The sequence below is a fragment of the Lactuca saligna genome, chromosome 4 (genome assembly GCF_052625555.1).
Source record: "Lactuca saligna cultivar CGN05327 chromosome 4, ASM5262555v1, whole genome shotgun sequence".
In the NCBI taxonomy this organism is placed as follows: domain Eukaryota; kingdom Viridiplantae; phylum Streptophyta; class Magnoliopsida; order Asterales; family Asteraceae; genus Lactuca; species Lactuca saligna.
In genome coordinates, this window is record NC_136420.1 from 222,088,142 (window position 1) to 222,104,104 (window position 15,963).

The 15,963-nt window shown below is 38.2% G+C and overlaps 1 non-coding gene across 1 annotated transcript; it reads right to left on the reverse strand.

The window, feature by feature from the left end:
* Positions 1-4,569: 4,569 nt before the first annotated feature.
* On the reverse strand, positions 4,570-4,676 carry LOC145044451 (small nucleolar RNA R71). Its single transcript, XR_013681402.1, has one exon. It is a non-coding gene; the product is annotated as a small nucleolar RNA R71 (small nucleolar RNA).
* Positions 4,677-15,963: the final 11,287 nt, after the last annotated feature.

The window sequence follows — 15,963 nt, forward strand, 5'->3', positions numbered from 1 at the left end:
CATTGCATTGGATTCGATGTTTGTTTGATAACCAAATACATGTAACAAAATTATGTGATGTGACGATGCCACATCCCATCTTCACAAAACTCTTGTGGGTACCTGTTTACTGATTTCCTGAGAATACAAGTAGTTTTGAAAAGTGTCAACAATTAAGTTGGTGAGTTCATAAGCATTTTTGTATAAGAAAAGTCTGTCATTGTTCCTTGAAAATGATAGTGTGTTCACCCAGAAAATCCAATATTTTCTATTAAATGTAATGTAGTCTTAAAAACCCTATGGCTGAAAATGTATAAGTGTTGCTGTACTCTGAAGTAGTGTAATGTAGTTTTAATCTTTATAAAACTATTTGTATGTCTGTTTCCAGGAATTGAAGTTATACTATACTGGAAAATAGGGTACTGTAGTTGTATCTATAAAAAAAACCCTTTGAATGTATGTATCAGGAACTACCTGTTGTATTGTAAAATAGTGTAATGTTTTGTATTATTAGAATAAAACCATTTGAAGATATGTTTGCCCTGTAAACCAATTGTCTTGTTAATACTTATTGTGAGTGTTTATTATAACCATGCTAGCGACAAGATGGCCTAATATGACGTGCTTCAGGCATAGGAATGGTACAATATTTGTCACCCCACACCTGCCGATCTAACTGTAGCTAACAGTTTAGGTGTAGGATTGTCAGTCCCTGATAGATCTATACATAAGTGTCACACTCTCCCTATAAAAGACTCTGGTTATAATTCAGGACTTTAATGTGTACTTTGGTAAGTACGATGAAGGTAGTGGCTCACAATCTTCTGTTGACCGGTTTACGTGTAGTGTAATGAAATTCCCTTTTTCTTTTAACTGAATGTATTTCCCTTCCATAGTAGTTATATAGTGTAAATATAAGTATTCTTTTAAATAATTATCTTTGTGTCCCGAAGGGTAAAATAGCGTGAAGGTTCCATAAACTATACCTATTATTGTTTATATAAATGTTTCGTTGAAATAGTGAATCCTTTGTATGCTATTATCAATTTACCATGATCATAAAATGAATTGAAATAATTATATATGCATGTTTATATAATTATACCATTTTTGCTCAACATATTACAAAAGGGTTAAAGTCTTATAAACTATTTTAAATATAGTTTATTTATTGAAATTTAATTGTATGTTTTGTATATATATATATATATATATATATATATATATATATATATATATATATATATATATATATATATATATATATATATATATATATATATATATATATCGTAAGAAAGCCGTAGTGTATTTGTATGAAGACTTCATAGCTTTGAAATTTTAGAAAATCTTAGCATGTATATGCTCACGAGTTTGAAAATAAATCCATTTCGTGTATTTTAGTATTTTTTTCACAAACGGTAGTAAAAATATATGAAATCATATTATATTTTTAACACAAGTTTTCTTGTGTTTTACTTGTATCCCCCCTCCCCTTAAAACATAGAAAAAAACATGGAGATATAGGGGTATGAACTCACATCGAGTATATTCTTGGTTAGATAACGGTGTGAGGGGTGATATTCTTCGAGTTAGAATACATGAATATAGTTATATCCTAATTTTTTTAAAACACATAATACATGTGCAAATTAGATAACTAACAATTAAAGTGTTAAATAACACTAGTTTATGTAAGGATACTTACAATATTCCTAAGAATCAACTTAAAGTGTTTTGTTTCCTGGGGAAAGTTTAAAGGTGTTATGGGTAAAGATATGAATATTTGAAGATGTTCTTGGGAAAGTTTGAAGATTTGAAGATGTTGTTATGAACTTTGAGAGAAAAAATGAGGAGAGTTTGGGATGTAAATGAGGGAAATAGGGAGGGGTTGTTGGTTATACATACATATATATATATATATATATATATATATATATATATATATATATATATATATATATATATATATATATATATATGGGGTACAAGTGATGTCACCTATGCCTTGAAATGTGTAATTTATCCCATAGGATAGTGTGCCATCAAATAAGATTTGGGAATTCGACAAAAGCACCACTGAAATCCCCATGTTCTCGATTCAATCTCCAACCGAGAACCACCAGGACTTCAGTCTAGTGGGTTCTCGGTCTAAGGGTTCTCGGTCATGGGAAGGATTTCGGCCTAGATGTTTACGGTCCAAGAAGTGTTCTCGGTGAATGAGGTTTCAGCCTAGGAAGTGATTTTAATTCTCAAAACTGAAATCCTTAACATCAATGTGATTTTTCATGATTTAATTTTTAACTATTGATATTGCCATACTTATACCTATTTTTAGGCAATATTTAAGTACATTTTTATTAATAAATTGATAATATGTTTAGAATAATGATACTTATGACTTTAAATTGTTATTTTCAGTCAATATAAAGGATTTTCGAAGAGAGGGACCAAAAGTGACAATATGTGGAACATGGGAGGCTTGAAAGACAAGAAAATAATAAAATCACGATAAATACTTAATTCACGACGTGGTGATGAAGCCCACGACGTGGCATGGGGTTTCCAGAACATAGTCATCGCGACGCGGAGGATTTCCTTGGAGGATACGGATTACTTGAAGCCCACGACGTGGCACAGCTGGCCACGACGTGGCGCGGGTTTTTGAAGATTATATAAAATCTCCTGATTATTACGAAAAAAAAGCTTTTGGCAGAAGGAAAGAATTCCGGAAGGCGATTTGGAGTGAAAGAAAGGTTCTGGAAGAGGGTTTTAAACACCAAAAAGAATAGAGGTCTATATTCTATTTAAATAAGAACATGTCTTTCATTATTTTTAGTTGTATTGGTTTAGTTGCTATGATGAGCAACTGAATCTAGCTACTCTTGTTTAGTTGCTATGATGAGCAACTGAATCTAGCTACTCTTGTTTAGCTAGATGAAGCTTTAAACTTATGAATAGTTCAATGTTTATGGATTAATTTTAGTTGGTAAAAATTGCTTGTGTTTGATTTGTATAACCTAGCATGCTATTGTTTGTTTCTCTAATTGCTTGATTGCATGTTCAGTGTAGCTTAGTGACCATTAAACTGCATGAACTTGTTTACGTAATGATTTAGTAAACATTGAATTGTTAGAGCTAGGATTGACCAATCTTAGTTAGTAATTAGAATAAATAGAGCTTAGCTTTGTTAGAGAGCGTGTATTGTGACTATAGTTGCGTTTATATTACAAATCTTACATAGCATATTTACATTCATAATTAGTTATGTGTTTAATTATGTGTGAACATACATGGTTTGACATGAATTAGTTAATTATTGGTAAAATTAGAACTAAATTGCTAATACAACTAAAAACCAACTTAATAATCCGTAATCATTAGTTAGCCATAAGGGAAAAGTGGATTCAAACTAAATAAGAGCGTGTTTTTATTGAATTTGATTTAAGTTCATCTGATCTTGTAAAACCAGATAAAACCCCTTTTAAACTTGTTAATAATTAGATTAATTTAATAGTAAGTAAATTAACTAGTAACACCATTCCCTGTGATCGACACCCAACTTACCCAAGCTATACTGTAATCTGACTAGGTACACTGCCTATAAGTGCATAGTTAGTTAAGTTTGTTAGGTTATAAATATTAAAATTAGTGAGTACTATTGTGCACATCAAGTTTTTGGCGATGTTGTCGGGGAACGGCTTAGTTTTTAGCTTATTTATTTGCATTAAATTAATCGATCCTTCTTGTGGAGTAAAAAACCACAAAAAGTTAATTTTTCAGTAAAATAATTTTTTTTTCTGTTAATCACAAAGTCCACGATGTCGCCATATACTGGCCACGACGTGGAAAGTTAAAAAAATTAAATTTTTAGTTTGTAGTTAGTTTTTCTTATTTTAGTTCAGTTTTACGTTTTTAGTTTAGCAAGTTGCAGGAGTTCATGACCAGAAGCTCAAACACACACTTGGTGCCACCACTTGAAGATCCTGAGTCTGCACTTCACAAGAAAAAGACGCCCTTACAAGAATTGAAGTCAGCCTTTTCTAGGAAGTCGTGAAAGAAGACAGGAGAGTCAAGTTCATCCGCGAGGCACAAGAGCAATCTTGAGCATTTGGATCATAAGCCCATCCAAACCGAGTCCGAAAGCGATACCTAGCCCGAATTTGAAGAACACACGAGCGAACCCGAGAAGGAGCCAAGGAACGAGATGGCAGCAATTGAAGAGATGTCCATGGGAGCTTACAAGAAGCGGATCCGAGAAGATGCGGGCCCCGGTTTAGTCCAACCCGCAATACCTGCCACTGCCACATTCGAGTTGAAGGGACACATATTGACTGCACTGAAGGATATCCCATTTTTGGGAAAGATCATGAGAATGCTTTTAAGCATCTAGATGAAGTCAACGACATTGCAGATTACTTCAATGTCCCAAATGTCAACAAAAACACAGTCTTGCTTAGGATGCTTCCTGTCACTTTCAAAGGAGCTGCTAAGGAGTGGTTAAAATCACTTCCATTGGGTACAATCACCACTTGGGGTCAAATGCGTGAGCAATTCCTGCACCAGTTTTGCCCGCCATCCAAGATAGCCAAACTCAAGAAGGCAATATCCAACTTTGAGCAACAGACGGGGGAGTCATTATATGAAGCATGGGGGTGGTACAAGGGCTTGCTCAGAAATTGCCCTCAGTATGATCTAAATGTGCAACAAGAGATCTCAATCTTCTATGATGGGGTCAACATTATGACGAGACAACTCCTTAACTCTCAAGGACCATTAACAAAGAAAAATACAAGGGAGGTCAAGGAGTTTATTGAAGAATTCTCGAAGCACTCTCGCGAATACCACAACCCTAGGCATGATGGAATCAAAGGCGGTGGAGGGGCCCAAACTGAAGAAATAGTAGTTGTAATGGCCATGCTGAATAATATGGATCAAAGGATAACACAAATGAACCAGTCAATACATGCCATAAGAGTGGGTCGCGAGAGATGTAGTGGTCCACACTTGACCAAGGACTGCAATGTAGATGAGTTTGGGAACAGGAAAGCTCAAGTGTGCTACTATAGTGGGGATAAGTATGATGAGGACTGGAGGAAACCGAAGAAGGAGTGGCTGTCATATGAAGAGTATAAGAAGCAAAAAGAAGAGAAGTATAGGTAGACATGTCGAAGCTTTCATCAAAAGGAGTAGCCACCAGCCGAGAAGAAACCCAACCTAGAGACCATTTTGATGAAGTTTATGGAAGACACGATACCACTGATTCTGCCATTATGGAAAAACAAACATTGATAAAGAATCAGCAAGCCTCCATCCATAACCTTGAAGTACAATTTGGTCAACTAGCCACTCTGGTTCATGAACAATTGTCCCCGAAGAATCCCGAAGTAAAGACCTAATCTCACGTAATGGCCATCAATACTGAAGAAGAAGCAATCTCTGAGTTCCTGGAGGCATTGGAAGAAGAACCACAACAGCCCGATCCAAAACCAAAGAAGTTAAAGTTCGAAAGTGAAAAAGTTGTTGAACCAGCTTCGCCACGACGTGGCACTCCAATGACCACGACATGGCGCATGTCTGATAAAAAATTCTTTGAACCCGTTCCCGCTTATCAGCCACAGTTGCCATTTCCAACCCGAGCTGCACTTAGTCTACTAGAGAAGGAGCATTTAGAGTTTGTAAAGCATGTAAAGGGGATCCCAATTAATACTCCCTTTGTGGAGTCCTTATCCAAATCTCCCGAGAACCATAAATTACTGCAAGATTTGATAGACACTCGAAGGCATTTAAAGAAGCAGTCTACAGTGATTCTAAGTGAACAAACTTCAAAAGCTGTGTTGGGAGAAACACCAGAAAAGATGGGGGATCCTGGACGCCTCACTCTTCCATGTGAGTTTGGGAATAAAATGAAGGTTAATGCTTTAGAAGATGAAGGCTACAAAAATGAAGATTCACATGGCGAATCGTTCGGTGACACAACCCTGGGATATAGTGGAGGATATTTTGGTAAAAATTGGAAAATTTGTTTTTCCAATAGACTTTGTAGTCTTGGACATGAAAGAAGATCCGGATGTTCCAATAATCCTTGGGCGTCCATTGCTTAACACTGCTGGAGCTCTTGTTGATATCCGCGAGTCTAAGCTCACTTTGAGGGTTGGAGATGAACAAGAAGTTTTTGGGATAAAAGATGACTTTCAAGAAGATAAAGAAGAGGTGTTCACAATTAATGAAGAGAATGAACTAGAAGAACTGGAAAAGCTTATGGAAGAAGAGATAAAGGCAGTTCATCAAGTCAAAAGGACAAAACCGAGGGCATCTGTTCCATACTTGATTGAAGTCATAGCTTACAAGAGTCCGCCTTCTTGGGTGAGTAAAGAGGATGAGGAAATGACAGGTGAAGAAGAGGAGGTCACTTCAAGAGTAACAAAGCCGGTGGTGAAAGAAGAGGAGGATGCTATGGAGTGCAAGGAACAAACTAAGGGCACAAAACGCAAGCTTGAAGAAGAGGGAAAAGCTAAAGAGGAGAATTCAAAGAAGGAATATAAAAGGCGAGTTCAAGCTTACAAGTGGCGGTTCAAGGAACAAAAGATCTTAATGGTGGACTCTTCAGAAGATTCAACGTAGAAGGCACGAAGTCCGGCTCAAGACTCCAAAAAAAAAGAAGCGCTTCTCGGGAGGCAACCCGAGTTTGGTTTGCATTTTCTTTTCTTTTATTTTTTTTTTCTTTTTAATTAGGAAAGACATCAACTCATCATCTAATAACTGATAATTAGTAAATAATTAGCTGTAGGGAACTTTAATTAATAAATGAGATGCAAATTAATTAGTTAACATGTGAGATTTTATTAAAATTTTGCAATTGGGTAGTTTCCACGATGTGGGCATAGCCAGCCACGTCGTGAGTCAAAACGGAAACACGGGACTAGATAACAGATTTAAGGTCCATGACGTGGGCATATCCAGCCACGTCGTGGCTTTAAAAAAATCAGGGGGGGACCATTTCCTTAAAACCCTTTGACCAATAAGACTCATTCTTTACTTGAAACTGCCGCACGAACGGGAACAATAAAACCCCACAGCCGATTGTTTAATCTACTTCCAAAGTCCTTGCAAGATCTTGCCAATTAATCTACTTGGTATGTGTTTTACTCATTATTTGTAGTTAGTTCTTCCAATTTTAAATTTTCATGGCTAGGGCTTAAGTGATTCACGAAATTGGTTGAATCTAGTGGTTGATTTTAGATTGCATGTCCCTTAAATGTCCATAGGAACAAACCCCAAGCACTAATTTTGGTAGAAATGACATATAAATGGACCGATCCAAGAACTGTGACCGACTGCGGCCCACGACGTGGCGTAGCCAGGCCACGTCGTGACTTCTGGCAGAATAGCATAAATTGTTTTAATGTTTTGGATGTTTGCTGTTTTGGTTTGATTTTGTATGCAGAAATGGGACCACGACGAGCTATTCCACAGGAGGAAAACCCGATAGATGTAGCAAGTATACATCCCTTATACCAGTTTCCTCAAAACATTCCCCGACCGTTGTTAACTACTTACGAGAATTGGCTTGGATGGCTCTACAATAGGGAGTTTACAATAGCCCCAATTATCGATTGGGGATGGCTTGGTGGAGTGGGAATGGTAGCTGAGTTGGAACGTTATTGGTCAAAGACATATGTTGGAGATCAATTTTCTTTCACTTGTCACGGGTGGAGGAATTTATTTGCCATTCAAAAACCCGTGTATCGGGAATTGTCGGTAGAATTTTTCTCTACCGTATGCTTCCAGGAACGCACCCTTGATTTCACCTACAACCGAGCACTTGTGTTTCGTTTGGGTGGTGTTTATAGAGAGTGTAGTCTTCGGGAATTCGCTTGACGTATGGGCCTTTATACCGAAGTGGAGACACAATCTCCATTTTTCATACCGTTCTTGCTTGGATGCGTTTGGGATTTTAATCCCGGTATTATGGATGTTCAGTTCTGGTGGGGCATTTCTAGCCATGAGTACAACACTCGTGACTCGAGTGAGTCACAAATTCGGAATCCTGTTTTCCTATTTTTACACTGCCTTATCACTTTTTCAATAAATCACAAGCATCATGGTGATAAAGTCCCCATTCAGAATTTGTTTTATTTATGGACTCTTATTACCCCGGGAGTTTGCTGTGATTTACCGTAATAGTTGGCGAGGTTTATAGGGAAGAAAGCGACCAATTCTAGGCCCTAGAGCCTGATTACGGGGGAGGGGGGGGGGGATTTGGGTGCCTTGCTAGGTCATATCATATTTTGACCCATGACTTTTTGAGGAATCTTACTCAATTCCCGGACACAGATTTGACCATTCAAGTCTTAGGAGTTATGCGAGCGGTGGTGAATATCGGGGTCGTTTTGTTATACCGTTAATAGATGACGAGCAAGAGGAGGTGCAACCAGGGCAGCAACCTCCAGCCAGACCGCGACGTCAGAATGTGCGAGCTAGAGGTGAGGTCGAGAGAGAGCGTGATGCTTCGCAGTATGTGTAGGGAGTGCCCACCAACCAGGGCAACAACCACCAGCCAGACCCTTTTCTACGGGGGCATGCCATTTACCATACCCAACTTACTGAGGGTATTTATTCGCATTTGGGTGTGACCCGACCACCTTCTATGCCACCACAGTATCCTTATTTTCCAACATGGGAGGAGCTATGGCGTCCGCAGAATGATGGGGCAGGGCCAAGTGGAGCGCAAGATCAAGATGATGATTGATTTTATTTTCTTTTTCTTTTATTTTGTTTTTGGCTAGTTTTTAGTTTTTTTTATGTTTGAATTTGGTGTGTAATGTACAACATTATTTAACTATGATGTTACTCTTTCTTTTGGGTTGTTCCATTTTTCAGATTAGCATTGGAATTCTAAGGAACATATAAGGTTAACTTTCGAGTCGTGTCAAGGAAGCTTAGAGTCGTGAGTTGGAACCCACAATTCAAGATAAGTGTGGGGTATATTAGTAGGAGAGAGGTTACAGTTGGGAAATATATTTACATAGAAGCGTCTTAGACCATTTAGCCATTGGTCAAGTTGCTAGAGTAAATGAAACAAATAAGGCGTTTTCTGCTGATATCCAGTTTCCACGACGTGGAATCCTTACGCCACGTCGTGGTGCTCATGCAATTTGAAGAAATTAAGCAGCTTGGTGTTCGCGCTTTCATCCCATATCACGACATGGCCAGTTACCTGCCACGACGTGTCCCGGTTTATCACTGCCCACATTTTTACTTACAAACACCCACTTTGAAGAATTGAGTTTCGAGTCATGTTCGTGGTTTATTTACATATTCACCCAGTTCTACACCAAGTTTCTATTTTTTGAAGTCCATATTAAAGATGCACGTTTTCCACACTTTTGGAGATGTTCACACCACTATCCTAGGGGAGTCTGTTCCTTTTTCTCCCTTTTCATTAATTTTGATTTATTTTTATGCATACAATGAGGGCATTGTATGAAATAAGTGTGGGGTAGGGGTAGAAAAAGTAAATTGCTAGATAATCATAGAATTTGATAGTAAAAATTGGAAATTTTTAATAATTGGAATCTAGTAATAATAATTTGAGTTAATTGCTAGTGTTATGTGGGATGATCCGATGAAAGTTCAAATGTTTAGTTGAGCCAATACACGTTATAGTGCATTTGTGGTCTCCCTTATTTTAGTGAAATCATGGAACAAAAACATAACCGCGCTTGGTTTGAGGGATGCAATATGTTTAGCAGCCTAAACCTGAAATGTATCCAGGAAAATTATTATCATTAACCAATAAAGGTTGAGGTTGAGCGCCCCTGCTTAAGCATGTAGGTTTTGAGTGAAAAAATTGAGGTACATGTAAACAAAAGAGAGAGAAAGAGAATTGCAAGAAAAGTTTGAAGAATTTCGGAGCAAATAAAGTGAAGCTCAAAAGATCAAAATTCCAAGAAATTCAAAAAGTTGAAGATACCATAAATCAAATAAGGTGGTGAATTCAAAGAAATCAAAGATCAAATGTCAAGAAAGTGAAGAATTTAAAAGAGCTCCATATTGGTATCATAAATTGTAATTCTAGATTATGTATGCTTAGGTTGCTCAACTAAAAATACCTTGAGGATAAGGAGGTTTTCTGCGGATGGATTCGGAGGGTTGCATAAAATGAGCATTGTTCGGAAAAAGTGGGCGAGTGTTTATGAATATGGTGAGTATTTAAAGAATGGGGGGGGGGGGGGTTACTTTAGGAAAATTGTAGACACAAATGCATGCGTTGAGGTCTTGGCATAATGGCTGAACTAGAGTCGGATTGTTCTGTGTGGTGTTAGTAATTAAGAATTAAGTTTGAATTTGCTTGAGGTCAAGCAAAGCCTAAGTGTGGGGTATTTTGATATTGCCATACTTATACCTATTTTTAGGCAGTATTTAAGTACATTTTTATTAATAAATTGATAATATGTTTAGAATAATGATACTTATGACTTTAAATTGTTATTTTCAGTCAATATAAAGGATTTTCGAAGAGAGGGACCAAAAGTGACAATATGTGGAACATGGGAGGCTTGAAAGACAAGAAAATAATAAAATCACGATAAATACTTAATTCACGACGTGGTGATGAAGCCCACGACGTGGCATGGGGTTTCCAGAACATAGTCATCGCGACGCGGAGGATTTCCTTGGAGGATACGGATTACTTGAAGCCCACGATGTGGCACAGCTGGCCACGACGTGGCGCGGGTTTTTGAAGATTATATAACATCTCCTGATTATTACGAAAAAAAAAGCTTTTGGCAGAAGGAAAGAATTCTAGAAGGCGATTTTGAGCGAAAGAAAGGTTCCGGAAGAGGGTTTTAAACACCAAAAAGAATAGAGGTCTATATTCTAGTTAAATAAAAACATGTATTTCATTAGTTTTAGTTGTGTTGGTTTAGTTGCTATGATGAGTAGCTGAATCTAGCTACTCTTGTTTCGCTAGATGAAGCTTTAAACTTTTGAATAGTTCAATGTTTATGGATTAATTTTAGTTGGTAAAATTGCTTGTGTTTGATTTGTATAACCTAGCATGCTATTGTTTGTTTCTCTAATTGCTTGATTGCATGTTATGTGTAGCTTAGTGACCATTAAAATGCATGAACTTGTTTACCTAATGATTTAGTGAACATTGAATTGTTAGAGCTAGGATTGACCAATATTAGTTAGTAATTAGAATAAATAGAGCTTAGCTGTGTTAGAGAGCGTGTATTGTGACTATAATTGCGTTTATATTACAAATCTTACATAGCATATTTACATTCATAATTCGTTCTGTGTTTAATTATGTGTGAACATACATAGTTTGACATGAATTAGTTAATTATTGGTAAAATTAGAACTAAATTACTAATACAACTAAAAACCAACTTAATAATCCGTAATCATTAGCTAGCCATAAGGGAAAAGTGGATTCAAACTAAACAAGAGTGTGTTTTTATTGAATTTGATTTAAATTCATCTGATCTTGTAAAACCAGATAAAACCCCTTTTAAACTTGTTAATAATTAGATTAATTTAATAGTAAGTAAATTAACTAGTAACACCGTTCCCTGTGATCAACACCCAACTTTCCCAAGCTATATTGTAATCTGACTAGGTACACTGCCTATAAGTGCATAGTTAGTTAAGTTTGTTAGGTTATAAATATTAAAATTAGTGAGTACTATTGTGCACATTAACTATTGACTTTTCTGCACAATTGACTTTTGTTTGATTTTCTTTGATTTTTTTGACCCGAAATAACCGGCTTTTAAATTACCCCCCCATTAGAAGGAATTTCGTCCCGAAATTATTTCTAAGGTAGGTACTCATGAACTAGGGAAAAGACGCGGTTATTTTTGTTTCATCTGATCTTCTCGTTCCCAAGTGAATTCGGGTCCTCGCTTGGCGTTCTAACAGACCTTTACTATTGGTATTCGACTTTGTTTCGTTTTCTTGATCTCCCTGTCCATGATTTCCACTAGTTCTCTACAATTTGTAGACTCTCGTTTATCTCGATTTCATCGGGTGCGATTACAAGATTCTCATCGGATAGACACTTATTAGACACGTGGAAGGTGGGATGTATGTTATTATGTTCCTGCGGTAGTTGAAGTTTTTAAGCCACCAGGCCGATTCTTGAAAGAGTCTCGAATGGTCCGATGTACATTGGATTCAGTTTTCCACGTTTTCTAAAATGTATCATTACTTTCCAGGATGAGACCTTTAACAGAACGCGGTCACTAACTTGGAACTCCAACAACTTTCTTCGTTTGTCCGCATAACTATTTTGTTGGTCCCTAGATGCTTTTAGTTGTTCCCGAATTTGGACAATCTTCTCTATTGTATCCCTTACGATCTCAGGGCCGGTGAGAGTACTATCAGGAACTTGCCCCCTTGCGAGCTGTGTGTCACCCACTTCAGCCTATCATAGAGGTGATTTGCACTTGCATCCACAGAGTGTTTTGAATGGCATGACTTTGATGTTAGTGTGATTGTTGTTATTGTACGAGAATTCAATGAGTGGTAAATGGATATCCCAAGCTTTATCATAGGCTATCACACAAGCCCTCAACATGTCTTCAAGCGTCTGAATGATTCTCTCGCTTTGCCCGTCGGTCTGGGGATGGTACGCTGTACTCATGTCAAGTTTGGTTCCCAAGGACTTTTGTGGTGATTTCCAAAACCGTGAGTTAAATCTACTATCTCGGTCGGAGATAACGAATATTGGCACACAATGTAACCGCATACTCTACTTAATGTATGTCCTGATTAACTTGTCCATCTTGTCGGTCTCTTTTATTGGTAGGAAGTGTGCCGATTTGGTTAACATGTCAACAATCACCCAAATGGTGTCAAGACCACCCGTTGTCTTGGGAAACTTGGTTATGAAATCCATGGTTATCCGATCCCACTTCCACTCGGTTATCTCTAGTTGTTGTATTAAACCTGAGGGCTTCTGGCATTCTACTTTGACCTTGGCGCAAGTCGGGAACTTGCCCACATAGGTAGCGATTTATGCCTTCATGTTTGGCCACCGAAAAAGTTTCTTGAGGTCCAGGTACATCTTGTCTGAACCAGGATGTGTAGATTATTTGGTCTTCTGTGCCTCGTTCATGACAACATCTCTGTACCCACTGAACTTCGGTATCGAAATTCAATTCGTGAGATAATGAGCTCTGTCACTATTGACTTTTAGAATTTTATCCATTCCTCTTGAGGCTTCATCTATCACGTTCTCGGTTTTCAAGGTTTCCGGCTGAGCCTCTTTGATTTGTGTGGACAGATGGGAATAGGTGGTCATGATTAATGACTTTACTCGGTGGCCCGAGTACTATTTTCTACTAAGGGAATCTGCTACTATATTGGCCTTTCCTGGATGATAGCGAATCTCACATTCATAATCATTTAGTAGTTCCATCCATCTTCGTTGCCTCATATGGAGTTCCTTCTGGCCGAAGATGTGTTGCAGACTCTTATGATCCGTGAAGATTGTTCACTTTATGCCATAAAGGTAGAACCTCTAGATCTTTAGAGAAAATACTATTGCTCCCAACTCGAGGTCGTGTGTTGTATAGTTGACCTCGTGAGTCTTAATTTGTCTTGAGGTATAGGAAATGACATTTCCTCGTTGCATAAGTACAAAACCTAGCCCTTGCTTGGACGCATCACAATAAACCACAAAATCTTCTGTCCCTTCCTGGAGGGATAAGATAGGGGCGCTTCATAGAGGTTTCTTTGGTGTTTGGAAAGCAGCTTCCTATTTCTCCTCCTAGTTGAAGGCCACACCTTTTTGAGTCAAGGTGGTGAGTGACTTCGCGATTGTGGAAAAGTTTTATATGAACCTCCTATAGTAGCCATCAAGGCCTAAGAATTGACGAATTTCCGTTGGGGTTCTTGGTGATTTCTAGTTCTCAAATGGCTTGATTTTGGATAGATCCATGTGTATTCCTTCCTTGTTGACCACATGACCTAGGAAATCCACCTTTCGAATCTAGAATTCACATTTTGAGAACTTCGCATACAACTTTGCCGCTCTTAATGTCTCTAAAACTTGTTGTAGGTGTTGACTATGTTCTTCCCTACTTTGTGAGTAGACTGATATGTGATCAATGAATACTATCACGAACTTTTCTAAGTAAGGTCAGCATACATGGTTCATTAGATCCATGAACACCGCGGGCGTGTTAGTCAATCCGAAGGGCATCACTACAAACTCGTAGTAACCGTAACGAGTTCTGAATGCAGTCTTGGGAATATCTTCCTCCTGGACTCGCAATTGATGTTACCCGGATCTTAGATCAATCTTTGAAAAATAGCTCGCTCCCTAAAGTTGGTCGAACAGATTGTCGATTCGACGTAAAGGATATCGGTTTTTTATGGTCACTTTATTTTCTTCCCGGTAGTCTATGCACATGCAGAATGATCCATCCTTCTTTTTCATGAACATGACCAGTGCTCCCCAAGGTGAGAAGATCGGTCTAATGAATCCTTTGCTTAGCAGTTCATTCAGTTGACTGGACAATTCCTACATTTCTACCCATGCTAAGAGGTATAAGGATTTGGCTACAGGGTCAGCTCCAGGAATCAAGTCGATTCTAAACTCGACTTAGCGTTCGGGAGGTACTCCTAGAAGATCTTTGGGAAATATGTCAGGAAATTGTAGACTTCAAGAATATCCTTGATTTCTTTCACTTATTGTTTGTCATCTACCATGTATGCTAAGAAGGCATGGAATTCCTTGCATAAGTACTTCGGAGCCTTGATATAAGAGATGATTTTAAGGTTCATGCTAGGTTTGTCACCATAAATGATGAGGGTTTCGTTACTTGCTAGGTTAACGTGAAAGGCCTTTTCATAACACATGATATCAGCATGGTAAGGACTTAACCAATCCATGCCGATGTTAACATCAAAACATTTTATTGTGACCGATATTAGGTCGATTTGGAAAGAATAATTGTTTAGAGTGAGGGTACATCCTATGTATATATTGTTAGTGCTCTCTGCCTTTTCATTTTCAATTTCTATGATGAATGTGTCTTTTAGTGATTTGGGATTTTGTTTAAGTAAGTGTTTAAACTTGTGGCTCATGAAACTTTTCTACGCACCACTATCGAAAAGTATGCACGCATATGAATTATTAAGGAGGAACGTACCAGTAACCATAGTGGGATCATTTACAGCTTCCTCGTCCCCCATAGTTACAACTCTTCCCACACCTCCGACATTCCTTGCTTTTGGGCAATCCCGCTTGAAAGGCCCTGTTTAAGCACATCCATATCAAGCATGGCTCACTCCGGCTTTAGTGGCTTGGGTGGTTTGTTGTGCTGGTGCCTTATAGAAATGGGCAGTGTGACCCTTTCTATTGCAATTATTACAATACATATCTTGGTAGGATCTATGGTGATGGAAGTTGCATTTTGGGAGAGTGCCCGCATTCTTTTTGGCGGATTTTTGAGCGGTAGGAACAGTAGCATCGTGAACTGCCATGATTTGTTGTTTCTTTGTGGGCTCCTGCGTCGACTGGCCCTTCATCTTGTTCGAAAATTTCTTTTTGTTGTCACTCCCTTTTGCTTGCTCCGGAATGGATCTCATAAATCCTGGCGGACTCCATGATCCACAAGTGTTGGTGCTAGGCACTTGGATGTGTCAAAAGTGGATAGGTTTGCAGATATCACATTTCCTTGAATCTTGGGGGATAGTCACCAGAGTATCGTTCCACCTTTTTACTTTCCGGGGTGACCATCCCGGGACATAGTACTGCTAGATCACTAAATTTGGCAGTGTAGGCTGTGATTTCAAAGTCCTTCATTGTAAGGTTGCAGAGCTATTGCTCTAGATTTTGCACCTCGCCCCTCGGGTAGTATTCTGCTAGCATTAAAACTTTTAAGTCCTCTCAACTCATGGTATTGGCCATTGGGAGAGTCAGCGATTTGACATAGCCGTTCCACCAGGAGAGGTCTCTAT